At 36.3% G+C, this 19,976-nt stretch overlaps 1 protein-coding gene across 1 annotated transcript in view; it reads right to left on the minus strand.

Moving 5' to 3' along the window:
• Positions 1-18,952: 18,952 nt before the first annotated feature.
• The window catches only part of LOC129515569 (ankyrin repeat domain-containing protein 26-like), a 129,333-nt gene continuing 128,309 nt past the window's right edge, over positions 18,953-19,976 (minus strand). The window contains exon 34 of the mRNA XM_055334492.1: positions 18,953-19,198. The gene's annotated coding sequence lies outside the window, so the exon portion shown is untranslated. The remainder of the gene's footprint in view (positions 19,199-19,976) is intronic.

Raw genomic sequence — 19,976 nt, forward strand, 5'->3', positions numbered from 1 at the left:
GTTTTCACTAGCTTGTACCCCACAGGTATTGATATCTGTTGATGTCAGTTGAGTGAGTCTCCTCCCACTACTTCCCCTCTCTGGCTCTCAGAAGAGCCTGGAAACTGCACCAGCAGCCAGCCCAGGCCTCTGCAGGTGCACAAGTGTAAAGTGTAAAATGCCAGCCTAGACCCCCACTGCTGACCCCACCACCATGTGTGTGCTTGGGACTTACCCATCTAGCTGTGCACTTGCTCACTGCCAGCCTGATAACTGGGCTCCACTGCAGTGTTCATGCCTTGGAGTAAGATTGTGAAAGCATAGGAGAGGGCACCAACAGCCAGGGCTTCTGAAATTGTTTTTGGGCCCAGATAAGGCCCTGTTTTCTGTCACTGGCCTATGCCAGAGCTAGCTCCTTCAGGTGTGTACCCACACACCCCAGATCTGACTCCTGACAACAGTTGACACTGCCTTGCACCCATGGCAATACCCAGCAGCCACAGTAGTGCAGGCAAGTGAGCCTGTGTTTGGGCCTGTGCTTTGCTGCTGTCCGGACTCCACCACAACACTATGTGCCCAGCTGGTACATGACACTACACAGGCACCTGCAGCTAGACCCTGCAGCCAAATATGTCACCACAAGCTCTGGCTAGCACCACTACTTGCCTGGTCCCTAGCCATCGTACCTGGAGGTCCACTGAGGACCCTAACTGCCCTTGAAGACACTATGGACCCTTTGAATGCTCACCAAGGACCACAGAGATGTTGATTCTGTGGACCTCAGTGGCCAGAGCCAAAGACACCCATTGCCACTCATACCCCTACACTTGGTACCCTGCATCAGCATGCCCCTACTCTGAAGTAAAAATCTTACCTTACCAAAGTCAGGCTATAAAGTTCAAAAGAGGTGACTTCTTCAAGTGCACAGATCTACCAAAGGCTATTGGAATCACAAAAAATTAGGGAAACGATTCCACCAAAGGAATAGAGTAAATCTCTGGTAACTGGCCCCAAAGAAATGGAGATCCAAGAATTGCTCAACAAATAATTCAAAACAGTTCTTCTAAAGATGCTCAAGAAGCTATAAGAAAACACATATAAACAATTGAACAATATCAGGAAGACAATACAAGAAGAAAATGAGAAGTCCAACAAAGAGATAGAAGACATTTTTTTTAAACACTAAACAGAAATTTTGGACCTAAAGAATACAGTAACTGAATAGTTCAGTAGAGACATTAAATATCAGACTTGACAAAGCAGAATAAAGAATAAGTGAGGTAAAAGATAGGTCAACTTAAAGTATCCAAATAGGGGAGCCAAAAGGAAAAAGAATGAAAGGGAATAAAGAAAACCTATGAAAATTATGGGACACCATGATAAACAAAACAAAAAACAATGGAAGTATCACTGGAGTCACAGAAAGAGGAGAGAAAAGGGGGTGAAGAGTTTAGTTTAAAGAAATAATGGCTGAGAACTTCCTAAATCTGGGGAGAGATGTGGATATCCAAGTTCATGAAACTAATAAGTCACCACAAAATTTCAACCCAAAATGATCTTCTACAAGACCTATTATAATGAAGCTGACTAAATCAAAGACAAGGAAGGAATTTCAAAAGCAACAAGAAAAAAAAATATCTCATTCAAGGTAAGTCCCATAAGGCTAAAGCAGATTTTTGAGCAGAGATCTTGCAGGCCAGGAGATAACAGAACTATATATTCAAAATCCTGCAAAAACAAACAAACAAACAAACAAAGAAACAAACAAAAAACACTGCCAACCAGGAATACTTAACTTGCCAAAGCTGTCTTCAGAAATGAAGGCAAAATAAAGATTTCTTCTAACAAACAAAAACTGAGGGAAGTTACATCACTAGAGCTGCCTTACAAGAAATGCTGAAAGGAGTGCTTGAAGCTGAATTGAAAGGTTGATAATTAGTCATATGAGAACACCTGAAAATATACAACACGTTGGTAAAGATAAACGTACTCTCAAACATCGGGGTGCAGGTGTCCCAGCATTTCATTGCATCTGTAACTTTGGGGTAAATCCCCAGCAGTGCAATTGCTGGGTCGTAGGGCAGGTCTATTTTTAACTCTTTGAGGAACCTCCACACAGTTTTCCAGAGTGGCTGCACCAGTTCACATTCCCACCAACAGGGCAAGAGGGTTCCCTTTTCTCCACATCCTCTCCAACATTTGTTGTTTCCTGCCTTCTTAATTTTCCCCATTCTCACTGGTATGAGGTGGTATTTCATTGTGGTTTTTGATTTGTGTTTCCCTGATGGCAAGTGATGCAGAGCATTTTTTCATGTGCATGTTGGCCATGTCTATGTCTTCCTCTGTGAGATTTCTGTTCATGTCTTTTGCCCATTTCATGATTGGATTGTTTTTCTTTGCTGTTGAGTTTAATAAGTTCTTTATAGATCTTGGAAACTAGCCCTTTATCTGATATGTTATTTGCAAATATCTTCTCCCATTCTGTAGGTTGTCTTTGAGTTTTGTTGACTGTATCCTTTGCTGTGCAAAAGCTTCTTATCTTGATGAAGTCCCAATAGTTCATTTTTGCTTTTGTTTCTCTTGCCTTCGTGGATGTATCTTGCAAGAAGTTACTGTGGCCGAGTTCAAAAAGGGTGTTGCCTGTGTTCTCCTCTAGGATTTTGATGGAATCTTGTCTCACATTTAGATCTTTCATCCATTTTGAGTTTATCTTTGTGTATGGTGCAAGAGAGTGGTCTAGTTTCATTCTTCTGCATGTGGATGTCCAATTTTCCCAGCACCATTTATTGAAGAGACTGACTTTCTTCCAGTGGATCGTCTTTCCTCCTTTATCGAATATTAGTTGACCATAAAGTTCAGGGTCCACTTCTGGGTTCTCTATTCTGTTCCATTGATCTATGTGTCTGTTTTTGTGCCAGTACCACACTGTCTTGATGACCACAGCTTTGTAGTACAACCTGAAATCTGGCATTGTGATGCCCCCAGATATGGTTTTCTTTTTTAATATTCCCCTGGCTGTTTGGGGTCTTTTCTGATTCCACACAAATCTTAAAATAATTTGTTCCTACTCTCTGAAGAAAGTCCATGGTATTTTGATAGGGATTGCATTAAATGTGTAAATTGCCCTGGGTAACATTGACATTTTCACAATATTAATTTTTCCAATCCATGAGCATGGAATATTTTTGCATCTCTTTGTGTCTTCCTCAATTTCTTTCAGAAGTGTTCTGTAGTTTTTAGGGTATAGATCCTTTACCTCTTTGGTTAGGTTTATTCCTAGGTATCTTATGCTTTTGGGTGCAATTGTCAATGGGATTGACTCCTTAATTTCTCTTTCTTCAGTCTCATTGATAGTGTATAGAAATGCCACTGACTTCTGGGCATTGATTTTGTATCCTGCCACACTGCCAAATTGCTGTATGTCCACAATAGCCAAACTGTGGAAGGAGCCTCGGTGTCCATCGAAAGATGAATGGATAAAGAAGATGTGGTCTATGTATACAATGGAATATTACTCAGCCATTAGAAACGACAAATACCCACCATTTGCTTCGACGTGGATGGAACTGGAGGGTATTATGCTGAGTGAAATAAGTCAATCGGAGAAGGACAAACATTGTATGGTCTCATTCATTTGGGGAATATAAATAATAGTGAAAGGGAATAAAGGGGAAAGGAGAAAAAATAAGTGGGAAATATCACAAAGGGAGACAGAACATGGAAGACTCCTAACTCTGGGAAACTAACTAGGGGTGGTGGAAGGGGAGAAGGGCGGGGGGTGGGGGTGACTGGGTGGCGGGCACTGAGGTGGGCACTTGACGAGATGAGCACTTGGTGTTATTCTGTATGTTGGCAAATTGAACACCAATAAAAAATAAATTTATTATTAAAAAAATACTCTCAGATTCAGAATACTCCTACTCCAATATGGTGTTATGTTAACCACTTAACTCTAGTTCAACAAAGGAGAAAACTGTTTAAAAATGGTTATAGCTACAATGATTAATTAACATAAAAAGAGGCATACTGTGACATCAAAAATATAAAAGGGGAGAAAAGTGTAGAGTTTTAATTTGTGACTGTAGTTTGTTATGAGTATGAAACAGACTATTATACATATAAGGTGTTTCATGTAAGCCTCATGGTAACCAAAAAGTAGAAACCTAGAATAGATTCATGAATGATAAACTGAAGAGAATCAAAGCATACAACTAGAGAAAATCACCAATTCAGAAAGGAATGCAGCAAAAGAGGAAAAGGTTTAAGGGAACTATAAAAAGCATCCAGGAAACAATAAGATGGTGTAAGTATGTCCTTATCTATCAGTAATTACTCAAAATGAAAATGCATGGATTTCTCCTATGGAAAGACATAGAGTGACTGAATGGATAAAATATGTAAGACTCAAAAAATATGTAAGACTCAAATATATGCTTCCTATACGAGACTCACTTCAGCTTTAGTATACATAGGCTAAAAGTGAACAGATGAAAAAGATATTCTATACAAGTTGAAACCAAGAGAGAGCAGAGGTAGCTATACTTACATTAGATAAAATCGGCTTTAAGCCAAAAATAGTAACAAAAGACAAAGAAGTTCATTATAAAATGATACAAGAGTCACTTGATCAAGAAGAACTAATAATCATCAATATATACGCATGTGCCCAACATGAGAGCACCCTAAATATATTAAGCAAATACTAAGAGATCTGAATCAGGGGCACCTGGCTGGCACAGTTGGTAAAACATCCAGCTCTTGATTTCAGCTTGGTCATGAGATCAAGCTCCACGACAGTTCCTTGCTCCGTGACAGTTCCTTAAGCTCCAGAGTTGCTTAAGTCTTTCCCTTTGCCTTTGCCCTTCCCTACTCCCCCTCCCACACACACACTCTCTCTAAAATAAATATATAATTTTTTTAAAGGTCTGAAGGAGAAAAAAACAAAAATACTATAATAGTGGAAGGCTTCGATACCCTACTTTCAACAATGGATAGATCGTCTAGACAGAAAATCAATAAGTAAATGTTGGGGGAAAAGGGAAATAATAAAGATCAGAACAGAAATAAATAAAACAGAGACCAGAAAAATAATAGAAAGAAATAACAAAACTAAACTTTGGCTACACTAAGAAGAAAAGAGAAGAAAACTCAAGTAAATAAAATCAGAAATAATTTTGTATTTCTTCCTGATTCAGTTTTGGAAGATTGTGTTTCTAGGGTTATCCATTTCCTCTAGGTTGTCCCATGTGTTGGCATATAATTGTTCACAGCAGTCTCTTACAATATTTTGTATTTCTGTGGTGTCACATGCTACTTTTTCTCTTCCATTTCTGATTTTATTTATTTGGGCACTTTGTCTTTTTTTCTTGGTCACAAAATACCTCAAACAGACAAAGCAACCTGGAGAAAGACAAAGCTGGAGGTATCACAAGTTCAGTTTTCAAGATATACTATAAAACTGTAGTGATGAAAACATTATGGTACTGGCACAAAAACAGACACATAAATCAATGGAAGAGAAGAGAGCTCAGAAAAAAAACTATGCTAATTAGGTCAACTAATCTATGATAAAAAAGGCAAGAATACAAAATAGAGAACAATTTCTTCAATAAATGGTATTAAGAAAACAGGACAGCTATATGTAAAAGAAAGCAACATATGAATTTGGGTGGTATGCAGTTCAGTTCACAGTAGGGCCACAGGTAGATCTGTAATGGACTAGAATTTAAAACATCAGTCCTTTACCACAGATAATCTGAGAAGCTGTGCTGTAGACATAAATGGGGCTAATTAACTTAATTACAAGTAAATATTACTAATATCAAAGCAGGAAACAATTCGCTATGGGCTAAAAATCTTTTAATATTTTTGAAGTTTATGTATCTTGATTTTCAATAAAATTGTTTGTATATGGGCAGCCCCAGGTGGCTCAGCAGTTTAGTGTCACCTTCCACCCAAGGCCTGATCCTGGAGACCTGAATTGAGTCCCACGTCGGGCTCCCTGCACAGATCCTGCTTCTCCCTCTGCCTGTGTCTATTCCTCTCTCTCTCTCTGTCTCATGAATAAATAAATAAAATATTAAAAAAAGAAAAAAACTGGACTACTTCCAAAACCATATACAAAAAAAACTCAGATAGGGTTAAAGACCTAAATGTGAGGCCTGAAACCATAAAAATCCTAGAAAAAACATAGGCAATAATTTCTGATATCAGTCATATCAACATTTTTTAAGATACATCTCCTAGGGCAAGGGAAACAAAAGCAAAAATCAACTATTGGGGTTACATCAAAAGAAAAACTTTTGCACAGCACAGTAAATCATAAACAAAACAAAGACAACCTATGGAATAAGAGAAGATATTTCCAAGAGATATATCCAATAATTGTTTAATGCCTAAAATTATAGACAATTTATACAACTCAACATCCCTTCCAAAAGAAAAAAATACAATTAAAAAATGGGCAGAGGATCTGTAAAGGAAAATTTTCCAAAGAAGAATACAGATGACTAGGGGATCCCTGGGTGGCTCAGTGGTTTAGCATCTGCCTTTGGCCCAGGGCGCGATCCTGGGGTCCCGGGATCGAGTCCCACATCAGGCTCCTGGCATGGGCCTGCTTCTCCCTCCTCCTGTGTCTCTGCCTCTCTCCCTATGTCTATCATAAATAAATAAATATTAAAAAAAAGAATACAGATGACTAAAGACCCATGTAAGATGCCAAGATCACTTATCATCAGGGAAATGCAAATCAAAACCATAATGACATATCACCTTATACTTGTGAGAATGGCTACAATAAAAACATCAGAAGTAACAAGTATTGGCAAGAAGGTCTAGAAGAAAAAGGAACCCTTGTGTACTGTTGCTGGGAGTGTGCACTGTTACAGCCACTGTCGAAAATAATATGGAGTTTCCTCAAAAAATTAAAAGTAGAAATAGCATGTGGACCAGTAATTCCACTATTGAGTATTTACCCAAGAAAATGAAAACACTAATTTGAAAAGATATATACACCCCTATATTTATTGCAGCACTATTGACAATAGCCAAGATATGGAAGCAAACTACATGTGTATCAATAGACAAATGGTTCAGTAAGAAATAGGCAATGGCATTTTATTCAGCCTTAAGAAGAATGAGATCATGTCATTTGCAACAATATGGATGGACCTAGTGGGTATTATGCTAAGTGAATTGTCATACTGAGAAATAGAAATGTGGAATCCAAAAACCTCAAATGAATAAAAAGAGAAAATGCAGAATCAGACCTATAAATACAGAGAATAAACTGATGGTTGTGCGAGAAGTAGGGGTGAAGGGATGGGCAAAAACATGGAGAGTGGAAGATATAGACTTCTAGTTATAGAATAAATAAGTCATGGAAATAAAAGACACAGCGTAGGGAATATAGTCAGTGTTATTGTAATTGTATAGTGAAACGTGGTAGCCACAGGAGTGCCTCTGTGGCTCAGTTGCTTAAGCATCTGTCGTTGGCTCAGGTCATGATCTCAGAGTCATGGGATCAGATTCTGGATCAGGCTCCATGTTCAGCTCATGGTCTCTTAAATAAGTAAAATTCTTTTTTTAAAAAGTGGCTTTAAAAAAACATGGTAGCTACATTTGTGGTGAGCATAGTATAATGCTTAGAGAAATTGAATGCCTATGTTGTATACCTGAAATTAATGTAATGTGTTAACTATACTCAAATAGAAAAAACTTTTAACTCAATAAAATAAAAAATGAAGAAAAGAGATATTATAACTGACGCCACAGGCATACAAGTATCACAAGAGATTACTGTGAACAATTATATGGCAATAATTGGAAACCTAAAAAAATAGATTCATAGAAACATATAACCTATAAAGACTGAATCATGAAGAAATAGAAAATATGAACAGACCAATAATGAGACAAGACATTGAATCAGTAATCAAAAACCTCTCAACAGAGGCGCCTGGGTGGCTCAGTTGTTCAGCATCTGCCTTTGGCTTAGGTCCTGGTCCTGGGGTCCTGGGATCGAGTTCTGCCTCAGGCTCCCTGCAGGGAGTCTGCTTCTCCCTCTGCCTATGTCTCTGTCTCTCTCATAAATAGATATAAATAAAATAAAATAAAATAAAATAAAATAAAATAAAATAATCTCTCAACAATGAAAAGACCAGGATCAGATGGTTACACTGGTTGAATTTTATCAAACATGAAAAAAGTATTAGCAACAATCCTTATTAAACTCTTCCAACAAAATGGAGAGGAAGGAACACTCCTGAATTCACTTTACACGGCCAGCATTATCCTGATATCAAAGCCAGATAAGGACATTACAGGGAGAAAAAAAAAAAAACAAAAACAAACCCAAAACCACAGATCAATAGATGCAAAAATTCTCAATAAATATTAGCAAACCAAAATCAACAACACAATAAAAGTATCATACACTATTTGTCCATGGTTCAATATATGCAAATAAACAAAAAACAATAATAATAATAGTTACATATTTAATAGAATAAGGGATTAAAATAATATGATAACCTCAGTGAATGCATAAAAAGCAATTGAAGAATTCAAAATCCATTCATTCTCAGAACTTCAACAAATTAGGGAAAGAAACATATTGCAACACAATAAAAGGCATACAGGACAAGCCCACATATATAATAATGATGAAAGTTTGAAAGCTTTTCCTCTAAGATTAGAAACTAGACAAGGATGCCCACTATCACCACACCTACTCAGTGCAATTAGGCAAGAAAAAAAAATTAAGTGTCATCTAAATCAGAAAGGAAAAACTAAGTTCTATTTGCAGATGACATGACTTTATGTGTAGAAAATCTTAAACATTCCACCAAAAACTGTTAGATCTAATTAATGAATTCAGAAAAGTTGCAGGATACAATATCAATATACCAATATCAAGAGTGTTTCTATTCAATAACAACAAATTATCTGAAAAAGAGATAAAATAATCCCATTTACAAGAGCATCAAACACAATAAAATACTTAGAAATATATTTAACCAAGTGAAAAGATTGTGAGTAGCCAAAGCTGAAAAAGAACAATGCTAGAGGTATAATACTTTCTTATTTCAAACTATATGTAATAATAGAACTATAGTAATCAAACAGGATAGTATTTTTATAAAAGTAGGCACTTAAATGGAACAGAATAGAGATCCCAGAAATAAACCCACATACTTACAATTGATTTTTGATAAAACATCAATAATATGCAATGGGAAAAAATAGTCTCTTCAATAAATGGTACTGGGAAAACTAGATATCCACACACAAAAGAATGAAACTGGACTCCTTTACATAGTTGATACACAAAAATCAACTCAAAATATATTAAAGCCTTGAAGGTAAGACATGAAACAGCAAAACTTTTAGAAGATAATGTAAGAAGTAAGCTCTTTAACATTGGTCTTTGCAATGATTTTATTTTATTTTTGACACCAAAAGTGAAGGCAACAAATGAAAAAAAAAAAGGGGACTGCATCATACTAAAAAGCTCTGTGCAGGGGTGCCTGGCTGGCTCGGTCAGTAGAGCATGCAACTCATGATCTCGGAGTTGTAGATTCAAGTCCCATATTGGGTATAGAGATTACTTAAAAATAAAATCTTTTTAAAAAAATTTAATAAAAAAGCTCTATGCAGCAGAGAAGACCATCTAACAAAATCAAAAGGCAACATATGAGACAAGGATGTCCACTCTCACCAATTTTATTCCACATAATACTAGAATTTCTAGCCACAGCAATCAGACAACAAAAAGAAATAAAAGGTATCAAAATTGGTAAGGAAGAAGTAAAATATTTACTATTTGGAGATGACAAGATACTGTAGATACAAAACCTGAAAGACTTCCCACAAAACTGCTAGAACTGATAAATAAATTCAGTAAAGTCTCAGGATACAAAATCAATGTACAGAAATCTGTTGCATTTCTATACACCAACAATGAAGCAGCAGAGAGAGAAATTAAGAAGACAATACTATTTACAATTGTATCAAAAATAATACGATACCTAGGAACACATCTAACAAAAGAGGTGAAAGATCTGGACTCTGAAAACCATAAAACACTGACAAAAGAAACTGCAGATGATGTAAAGAAATGGAAAGATATTCCATGCTCATGGATTAGAAGAACAAATATTGTTGAAATGCCTAAATGACCCAAAGCAATCTACACATTTAACACAGTCTATCAAAATACCAATACTATTTTTCACAGGAATAAAGCAATTTAAAAATGTGTATGGAACACAAAGGACCCTAAATAGTCAAAGCACTCTTGAAAAAGAAAAGTTGGAGGCATCACAATTCTGAAACTCAAGCTATATTTCAAAGCTGTAGTGATCAGGACAGTATGGTTCTGGCACAAAAATAGACAAAAAGATCAATGGAACAGAAAACACAGAAATAAACCCACAATTATATAGTCAATTAATATTTGACAAAGTAGGAAAGAGTATCCAATGGGGAAAAGGACAGTCTATTCAATAAATGGTGTTGGGAAAACAGAACAGCAACATGAAAAAGAATGAAACTAGACTACATTCTTTCACCATACACAAAAAATAAATTCAAAATGGATTAAAGACCTAAATGTGAGAACCGAACCATAAAAATCCTAGAAAACAGCAAAGTAATTTCTCTGATATGAGCTATAGCAGTTTTTTCTACATAGGTCCCCTGAAACAAGGGAAACAATAGCAAAAATAAACTATGGGGACTACCTCAAAATAAAAACCTTCTGTGCAGTGCAGAAAACAATCAACAAAACTAAATGGTAACCTATGGAATAGGAAAAGATATTTGCAATGACATACCCGATAAAGGGCTGACATACCCAATAAGGGTTAGAATCCAGAATCTATAAAGAATGTATAAAACTCAACACCAAAAAAGAAATAATCCAATTTAAAAATGTGCAGAAGACAAAGACATTTTTCCAAAGGAGACATACAGATGACCATCACACATATTTGAAAAGATGCTCATTATCATGTATCATCAGGGAAATGCAAATCAAAACTAAAATGAGATACCACCTCACACCTGTCAGAGAAGCTAAAATCAAAACACAAGAAATAATAGGAGTTGGTGAGGATGTGGAGAAAAGGGAACCCTTATGTACTGTTGGTGGGAATACAAACTGGTACAGCCACTGTGGAAAAATTATGGAGGTTCCTCAAAAAGTTAAAAATAGAACTACCTGCAATCTAGTAATTGGCACTACTGGGTTTTTAACCAGAGATTACAAAAACACAAATTCCACAGGATACATGCACCCCTATATTTATTGCAGAATTATTTACAATAGCCAAGATATGGAAACATCACAAGTGTGCACTGATAAATTACATGGCATATATACAATGCCATAAAAAAGAACAAAACCTTGCCATTTGCAGCAAAATGGATAAAACCAGAGAGTGTAATGCTAAGTGAAATAAGTTAGAGAAAGACAAATGCCATATGATTTTATTCGTATTTGGAACTTAAGAAACAAATGAGCAACGAGGAAAAAAAGAGAGACAGACAAACCAAGAAACAAATTCTCTTTTTATTTATTTATTTATTTATTTATTTATTTATTTTTAAATTCTTATTTATCTATGATAGTCACACACAGAGAGAGAGGCAGAGACATAGGCAGAGGGAGAAGCAGGCTCCATGCACCGGGAGCCCGACGTGGGATTCGATCCCGGGTCTCCAGGATCGCGCCCTGGGCCAAAGGCAGGCGCCAAACCGCTGCGCCACCCAGGGATCCCAAGAAACAAATTCTTAACTACAGAAAACAAGTTAGTTACCAGAGGGAAGCTAGGGGGATGGGTGAATGAGTAAGTGATAGGGATTAAAGAGAGCGCTTGTGATAAGCACTGGGTGATTAAAGTAAAAACTTTTTAAAAAAGGCAACCTATGAAATGAGGAGAAACTATTTCCAAACCATAACCAATAAATGGTTAATACCTAAAATATACAAGGAATTCATCCAATGCTAGATAACCCAATTGAGATATGTTCAAAAGACCTGAACAGACATTTTTCCAAGAAAGAAAAATTCCAACACATACATGAAAAAGTGTTCAACATCACTAATCACTGGAGAAATGCAAATCAAGATTACAATGAGATATAAATTTATACTTGTTAGAACGTCTATTATCAAAGAAACAAAACAAAACAAACAAGAGGTACCACATGTAGCTGAGAATGTGGACGAAAGGAAACCTTCACACGCTGTTGGTTGGAATGTAAATTGGTATAGCTACCAGTGAAAACAGTATGGAGATTACTCAAGAAACTAAAAATAGAATACCATATGCTCTATCAGTCCCAGCTCTGGGTATACTTATCCAAAGGAAACTAAAATATCTCTAAAAGATATCTGTTCACAGCAGTATTCACAACAGCCAAGGTATGGGAAAAAGCATGTTTCCATTGATGGATGAATAAAGTAAGTGGATGAATAAAGTAAAGTAAGTGCAAATATTAGACTTTAAGGAAATCCTACCATTTTCAAGAACATGAATAGACTTGAAAGGCATTACGCTAAGTAAGCAAGAGAAAAAAATACTTCATGATACCATGTATATGTGGAATTCAAAAAAAATTTTTGAAGTTGAACTTATATAAACAGACAGTAAAATGGTGGTTGCCAGGGGCTGGTGAGTGGGGAAAATGGGTAGAGACGGATAGAAGTACACAAGCATTTAGTTATGACATGAATGAGGTTTGAAGATCTAATGCAAAATGTGGGGGCTATAGTTGATAATTCTGTGTTGTACGATTGAAATTTACTAAGAAACTAAAACAACTGTTCTCACCAAAAACGAGTAAATATGTAGGGGACAGAATGCATTAATTAACTAGAATGTGAGAATCCATATCAACTCATCACACTGCGCTTTTTATTTTTTAATTTTTTATTTAAATTCTAGTTAACATACAATGCAATATTGATTTCACGAGAATTCAGTGATTTATCACTTACATATAACACCCAGTGCTTGTCATAACAAGTGCCCTCTTTACTATCTTTTTAAAGATTTATTTATTCATGAGAGACACAGAAAGAGAGAGGCAGAGACACAGGCAGAGGGAGAGGCAAGGATCCCGACGTGGGACTCAATCCCGGGACCTCAGCATCACTCCCCAAGCCGAGACAGATGCTCAACTGCTGAGCCACCCAGGTGTCCCAACAAGTGCCCTCTTTAATACCCATCACCCACCTAGCCCAACCCCCACTCGCCTCCCTCCATCACCACTTAGTTCTCTGTCGTTAACAGTTTGTTCCAATCTATGAGCATAGAATGTTTTTCCATTTCTTTATATCATCTTCAATTTCTTTCATAAGTGTTCTGTAGTTTTCAGCATACAGATCTTTTACCTCTTTGGTTAGGCTTATTCTTAAGTATCTTATTATTTTTGGTGCAGTTGCATCAAATGGTATCAATTCCTTCTTTTTCTGCTGCTTCATTATTGGTGTATGGACATGCAACAAATTTTTGTATGTTGACTTTATATCCTACAACTTTGCTGAATTCATGTATTATTTCTAGCAATTTTTTGGTGGAGCCTTTCAGGTTTTCTACAGAGTATCATGTCGTTCTGCATATAGTCAAAGTTTTGACTTCTTCGCTGATTTGGATATCTTTTATTTCTTTTTGTTGTCTGATTGTTGAGGCTAGGTCTTCCGGACTACGTTAAATGGTAACAGTGAGAGTGGGCAGCCCTGTCTTCTTCCTGACTGTAGGAAAAAGCTCAGTTTTTCCCCACTGAGGATAATATTAGCTGTGAGTCTATCCAATATGGCCTTTATGATGTAGAGGTACATTCCATCTATCCCTACTTTGTTGAGGGTTTTTATCAATAACAAATGCTGTATTTTGTCAAGTGCTTTTTCTGCATCTATTGAGAGGATCACATGGCTCTTATTCTCTTTTATTAATGTAGTGTATCATGTTGACTGATTTGTGAATACTGAACCACTGCAACTCAGGAATAAATCCCACTTGATTCTTTTAATGTATTGTTTGATTTGATTTGCTAGTATCTTAGTGAGAATTTTTTGCATCCATGTGGGTTACATTTTCAGTGATTATTTGTTTAACTAAGAAATATCACATGCTTAAACACTTCAACTGTACAAAAGATTGTATAATACTAAAAGAAATTATTCTTATTCTGCCTCCGTCATACCCTGGATTCCTTCCCAGAGGCCACCCGAGATATGTACACAGTCTTATACCTCCCTTGCTTTCAACTGCAAATGGTAGCAAGCTATGACATTATTTTGTTCCTTGTGTAAAACAGGATACCTTGTATATTTTGTATCAGCACATATGCAGCTTCATTCTCTTTAATGGCCACATATTATTCCATTATATAAATATAAATAATAAAACTATTTCCCTACTAAAAAAAATCAGAGATATTGGCCTGTAGTTCTTTTTAGTGGGGGTCTTTGTCTGGTTTTCACATTATGCATTTTAAAGTTAGAGAATAAAAAAAAACACAAAAGTGTAGTCATCCCCATTTTCTTTTATTTAAAGACTTCATTTATTCATTCATGAGAGACACACAGAGAGAGAGGCAGAGACATAGACAGAAGAAGCAGCAGGCTCCTCGTAGGAAGCCCGATGTAGGACTCAATCCTGGACCTGCGATAACACCCTGAGCTGAAGACATATGTTCAACCACTGAACCACCCAGGTGTCCCTAATTCCCATTTTCTGATTAGTGGTCCCTACCCTTGTCCTTTATTTCTCATTAAAAGTATGTCCTCAGCTAATCATTTAAAAAAAAAACACCATATACTTCAAAGAATAAAAAGCTAAAAATATTATTTTAATAGATTTTTTTTAAAGACCCAAAGAAAACTTATTTCAAAATGCAACAACCCAGATTTAAATTTCTATGGATAGGTCAGATAGCAGGCTGGATAGCAGGCTAGGAAAATGAATAAATAATTGAGAATATAGAAAAGAGACCAAAAACAGCCATGGAAACATGCAAAGAGAGGTTAAGAAATATGGAGTTTACGTAAGATCTAACTAAATATGTTTAATCTGAGACATCAAATCACAGATTCAAAAAGCCAAATGAATTCCAATTATGGAACATTATAAGATAAATAGGACATCCAAATCTAGACACATAATAGCATAAAAACAAGGAGTAAATCCCCTTTTTTTACCCCCAAGAGTAAAATCTTAAAAATAACCACAGATTGTGCAGGAAAGGGACATGGTGGGGAATAGGTTATGTTCAAAGGAGAAAAAGGTAGACAGCTAATTTTTAAATAGTAATTCTGAAAGACAAAGGGTAGTGGAATGACATTTTCTGTATGATCAAAAAAAAAAAAAAACAAAAACCTAGGACTCTCTAGATGCAGTTAAAATGTACATCAAGAATAAGAGGAAATAAAGACATTTTTAAACAGAGATTGATTACCAGGCCTATCTCACTAATGAAAATTTTAAAACATGTACATAAACAAACAGAAGAAAAATAGTCCCAGATAGAAGTTCTGAGATGCAATAGGGAAAAAAAAATTAAACATGCGGATCACTTTAAATGAACACTGACAATACATTATAAAAATTGCAAAAATGTCAGGACACCTGGGTGGCCCAGTGGTTGAGCATCTTCCTTCAGCTCAGGGTATGATCCCAGGAATTGTGGGATCAAGTCCCACATCCAGCTTTTGGCAGGGAGCCTGCTTCTTCCTCTGCTTATGTCTCTGCCTCCCTCTCTGTGTCCCTCCTGAATGAATAAAATCTTAGGGAAAAAAAGGTTGCAAAAATGTCATGTATTTTTTAGAGATACAAGACAGTTAAAACAAAGCAACAATACACATAAGTTTGGAGACATGTAAGTTGAGTTAAAATATTCAAAATTCCTTGCATCATCATTATCCATGAATAGAGAGGAAAAAAATCCTCACCAAGATATTAGCAGATCATGAGTAACACTGTATTAAACAAATGAAATTACAACTAAATTCAGTTTACCTGAGGAATGCAAGTTTGGTTTAACATGAGCAAATATAATTCACCACACTGACACATTTTTTAAAAATTATCTCAATATATGCAAAATAAACATTATTCAACATTCACTCATGATAAAACAGAAAAAACTAGTATTATAAGGAAACTTTTTCAATATAATTGTAACGTAAAGATCCTAGGTGGCCCCATAATAAATGCCCTTTGGTGTTCTCACCTTTTCTAAGTGTAGGCAAGATCTGTGATTTGATTCTAGCCATTACAACATGGCGAATGTAAAGGAATTTTACAGATATAATTCAGTTAATTTTGAGTTAATCAAAAGGGAATTATTCTAAGTAAGCCTGATTTAATCAGGTGAAATCCTTAAAAGAGGACTGAGGCTTCTGTGCAGTGAAATCCTCCTTTTTAGCTTCATGAAGCAAGCATAGTGAGGAAGCCTACATGGCCAAGAACAAGGAACAGCCTTGCTCTAGACTGAATATTTCTGTACCGCCACTCCCAAACTCATTGCTGTGCCTAAGACTGCAAATCCGAGAAAACCACCAAGGAGCCGACACCGATGTAAGTACATGAGGGTTTATTAACAAGCTCGAGCTTGGGTCCAAGTATACCCAACACAGCAGACCAGGGACTTGGACCCTGAGGTGAGTTACAGCTGGGATTTTATGGGCTGGTATAGGGGTAAGGTGGGGTTTTTCAGTAAGGATGGGGGTGTGAGAATCTCAAGTAAAGAGGTCTCACAAGCTCTTGCTTCCTTATTCTGATAAGGAATAAGGTGGTTTTTTTCTGTAGCCGGGGTAGGGTAGAGTTCAGTTCCTGGTCACAGCGGCCTGAGATGGCTGTTGAAGCTACAATGGCTGTACTTGTGCCCATGTTAAACTTGAATGGCCCTAATTTTCTCGACCTCCACACTCATGACTTAAGTCTTAGTGTTCAATGTGATACTATTTGGAGGTAATTATAAAGTACAAAGTTAACATTCTGGAGGAGAAAACTGAAGATACTACTCCAGCAATCAACATCACCAACAATGGGACAAATGAAAATTGTAGGTCACATGATATGATGCAATAGAAGAGTAGAGGACCAGTTCAGTCGTTCTCTTGCTAAAATATATGATCTGAATTTGATCATAAGGAAATATAAGAAAAACCCACATTGAAAGACATTCTAGGGCAGCCCAGGTGGCTCAGTGGTTTAGCCCTGCCTTTGGCCCAGGGCGCGATCCTGGGGACCAAGAATCGAGTCCCACATCAGGTTCCCAGTATGGAGCCTGCTTCTCCCTCTGTCTCTGCCTCTCTCTCTCTCTCTCTGCATCTCTCATAAATAAATAAAATCTTCCTTGCTATAAAGGATACTACAGACAACTGTCAAAGCTTTAAAAGAATATGAGGTTTAAATGATAGAGGGTATAGTTGATATAGCAATTGCACAACTGGGTATTTATCCCAAAGATACAAATGTAGTGAAATGAAGGGGCACCTGCACCCCAATGTTTATAGTAGTAATGTCCACAATAGCCATTCTGTAGAAGGAGCCAAGATGTCCTTCAACAGAGGAATGGATAAAGAAGATGTGGTATATATACACAATGGAATATTACTTAGCCACCAGAAGGGATGAATACCTACCATTTGCATCAACGTAGATGGAACTGGAGGGTATTATGCTGGAGTGAAACAAGTCAATTGGAGAAAGACAATTACTGTATGGTCTCACTCATAGGCGGAATATAAGAAATAGTGCAAGGAGGGGAAACTGAATGGGGAACAATCAGAAAGGAAGACAAACCATGAGAGACTTAAGTCTGGAAAATATATTGAAGGTTGCTCAAGGGGAGGTGAATGGGGGGCTGGGGTAACTCAGTGATGGCATGGAGAAGGGCACGTGACTTGATGAACACTGGGTGTTATACACAACTGATGAGTTATTGAAAACTTTATCTGAAACCGATGACCCTTGTAAATGTTGGCAAATTGAATTTAAATAAAAAAAAGATGTATACTTAACATAGTTTGGGTGTACTTATATGCCGATTTTTTAAAAATACAGTACTGTAAATGTATTTTCTCTTCCTTCTGATTGTTTAATTTTCTTTTCTCTACCTTACTTTGTAGGGAGAATATAGTATGGAATACATATAACACACAAAACATAGGTTAATTGACTGTTTTGGTACAATAAATATTCTGGTGAACATCAGATTATTAGTAGTTACGTGCCTGGGGGAGTCAAAGGTTCATAGATTTTCACTACAGAGTATCAGTGCCCCTAAGCTCCACAGTATTCAAGGGTCAATTGCATTAGTGTTGATTTTCTGATTGGCAGGGTTGTACGGTAGCTATGTGGAATGTACTGACTTGCAGGATGAAAATGCTACAGGAATTGGGCATAATTTAACAATTTACTTCCAAAGTCCTGGGGGGGAAAGTTCTTTTTCTTTATTTTTACTTTTCTCTAATTTTAAGACTGTTCTCTAATTTTCTCTAATTTTAATTTTACTTTTCTCTAATTTTTACTTTTCTTTATTTTTACTTTTCTCTAATTTCTCAAAAAGTAAATAAAAAATAAACAGAAAAGGTAAAAAGACTTAGGCAAATCTTATTTCACCATGAGGAAAGAGCTATGAATAAGTATTTAAAATTAAAATTATACACGGGTTTTATGGCACTATAAAAATTGTATTACATGTACCACTGGTAGATAGCCTTAGCAGCAGTAAATCAAAATGATGTCTGTCTAAATCCATAGGTCCAGTAATAGAAACTAAAATACAAAAAAAAGCTATCAGTTAACACCACTGAAATATTGACAACTTGGTTGTTTGGGTGCTGTTTAAAAGGCTGTTACTTGGGCAGACTGAAGCATGCTAGTTTCCACTGCTTAAAAGTTCATCAGACACCAAGAAACATAGCTTAAAATAGTATATAAACTTTCATTACACACGATATAGCAAAATTTCCTTTAATAAAGATTTTTTGTACAACAGACATTTACTGGGAAACAATTAAAATGTTTTATTAAACATCTAGGTGATAAACTTTTACTATGTATCTTTCAGATCATATACTTTTTATTCAAAATCTCTCCATATTCTCGTCATGCTTGCAGTACTAGATCTTGATTTACATTTGATTCATCAGTAGGTCCTAAAGGAGAGGATCTACAGAATCCTGATTCTAATTCACGAGCAGCTGAAAAAGAGAAAGAATAATAATAGTCTTTATCTGAAATACTTTATAGTTAACTAGAAGTTAGTAAAAAAAAGTTGGAATCTTCTGAGTGTTAAGAATGAAAAATATCTACATATAACTACAATATAAAATACAAGATTACTATTAAATCAAGTTTGCTCACGATTGGCCATTGAATTAATTACTACTGTGGATCAATACTAGAGCTTCTGGTTTTCTCATTACAAGATAAGATTGCAAGCTGATGGCACAGTCCACCCCTGAACAATCATATACTATCAACTGAAAAATCAAACAGGCAATTTCTAGAGTCAAATATACCACGACAGGTTTAAAACAAGACACTCTAAGAACACACAGAAGGGACATCCTGGTTTTCTATCAATATTGTCTGCTTTTCAGTGGAGGGAATAGGTAGGCTGATACCTGAATGATTACTCTCTGCAAAGCAGCAGAGTAGGGTAATAGCGACAGAGAAGGCTCAACAACGTGGCAAGAACCAAATTGATTTGGGTGTTTGTATTCCACGCTAAGGAACCTGGAATTTTACCCAATGGCAAAACCATTGGCTGGAGATTGAAATGTCACCTGTCAAGGGACAGCTATATGAACTATATAATTGCTTAATTAAGTATTACTAAGACAAGTCTGGTCTTTTTGGTCTTCTACCACTAGCAGAAACAAGAGTTTGAGAACGCCCACATTTTCAGATTGACAGCTGAATAGCGATGGCACAAGTGAAAAGTGATAACAGGTGCACAGACAGCAGATTTTTAAA

This window comes from Nyctereutes procyonoides, unplaced genomic scaffold, assembly GCF_905146905.1.
Source record: "Nyctereutes procyonoides isolate TBG_1078 unplaced genomic scaffold, NYPRO_anot_genome, whole genome shotgun sequence".
NCBI classification, from domain to species: Eukaryota; Metazoa; Chordata; class Mammalia; order Carnivora; family Canidae; genus Nyctereutes; species Nyctereutes procyonoides.